Source organism: Pteronotus mesoamericanus, unplaced genomic scaffold, assembly GCF_021234165.1.
Source record: "Pteronotus mesoamericanus isolate MK-2021 breed Mesoamerican mustached bat unplaced genomic scaffold, CSHL_Meso_final contig_130, whole genome shotgun sequence".
In the NCBI taxonomy this organism is placed as follows: Eukaryota; Metazoa; Chordata; class Mammalia; order Chiroptera; family Mormoopidae; genus Pteronotus; species Pteronotus mesoamericanus.
The window spans coordinates 5,729,662-5,731,206 of NW_026555060.1; the positions used below are offsets into that span (position 1 = coordinate 5,729,662).

The 1,545-nt window shown below is 42.7% G+C and overlaps 1 pseudogene; it reads right to left on the minus strand.

Moving 5' to 3' along the window:
- Positions 1 to 536: 536 nt before the first annotated feature.
- LOC129084053 (nascent polypeptide-associated complex subunit alpha-like) lies at positions 537 to 1,146 on the minus strand (annotated as a pseudogene).
- Positions 1,147 to 1,545: the final 399 nt, after the last annotated feature.

The following is a 1,545-nucleotide window of genomic DNA, read 5'->3' on the forward strand; positions in this document are numbered from 1 at the left end:
CTTCTCAGGGCACAATCTTCCACCAGAGCATGAGACCACAGAACCCCTCACTGTTATCTTGTCCCCCCATACCATCTCTATGTGCTGTAAATGTCCTGTCCCCACCAATGTAAAAGAAGTATTTGTCTCTACATTTTTCCCCCACAAGAAGCCATAACTTTATATAATGATAAAAAACAGTACAAATTTCAAACCAGGTTGCAATTATCTTTTTTGAAACATCCCCCCCAAAAATCCCCTCATTTTTAGATGGAGACATTGTTTTTTAAGAAAAATTTATTTATTTTTAGAGAGAGGGAAAGAGGGGGAGAAAGAGAGGGAGAGAAACATTGATGTGCTAGAGAAACGTTAGTTCTCTTTCACACCCTCAACCGGGGACCTGGCTTACAACCCAGGCCTGTGCCCTGAATAGGAATCAAACCAGCAACCTTTTGGTCTGTGGGACGACGCCCAATCCACTGAGCCACACCAGTCAGGAACAGATGGTTATGTTGCTAATTCCATAATAGCATTTATAACATCATTACTTTTGTTCTTCAGGGCTTGGACTGCCTTTGCCTTTGACACATTTGCTTGTGGCATGACCAATTCTATGTCCTTAACTTCAATACCCCGTCTCATCACCCTCTTCCTCTTCACTTCCTCTTCACTTTCCTCTTGTACAGTTGGGGTCTGTGTATCTTCTTTAATGTCTGAGACAGCTGAGCCTTGAACTTTGAATTCCTCAGCAGCTGCTAGCAATGCTTGCTGAGACATATCCTCACTCTTGGCTTCCCTCAAAACTATGTATGTATCTGAAGCTGGGCTCTTGTAGACATTTGGTTTTGTGACGACAAAGAGTATATTCTTCGATTTCTGGACAGTGACCCTAGCAACCACTTTAACCTGTCAAAGACCCAGTTTGGACGTAGTCTTCCATGCCTTGTTTTCACTCCAGTTCTGTTTTGCTTTACTGACTGGTTCTTCATCAGTTTCAGCTGCTGCTGCCAGATAAGCTGGACATGTGGGGTGCCTGGTGGGATCCTGTTCCTTGAGCTCTGGCACTGGTTCCTCACTGTCAGATTCTGTTCCAGATCCTGTCTCACCCTGGGGCTGTGGCAACTCCTGCTCTGTAGCAGGGATGGTTTTGGCAGCTTCACCAGGCATTTTGTGCAGGGAATGCTGACCCAAGATGGTGGCAGAAAGAGAGTGAGCTGAGCTGTCTCTCCATTTTACTCTTTATTCGATCTCAGAGATTTCCCCGCTTTGCTTTCTCCTGCCTCTCTAATCTACCACCAATGAATTTCACGTAACCCTCCTTACGCCTCTTCTTTTGATTGTAATGTATAAAATTAACTACAAAACTGCCATTCTCTGGAGAATTTTCTCAATCTGTTGAGATTTTGCTTCCTGGAAATTGTCATTATTTTGGCTCAAATAAACTCATAAAAATTCTCAACAGGTCTAGACATTTCTTATATCAACAACATTAATAACGATTATTTATTATACATTTATATGCATCAGGCTCTGTGCTAAGGAATATACATGGATTGCCCTTCATGA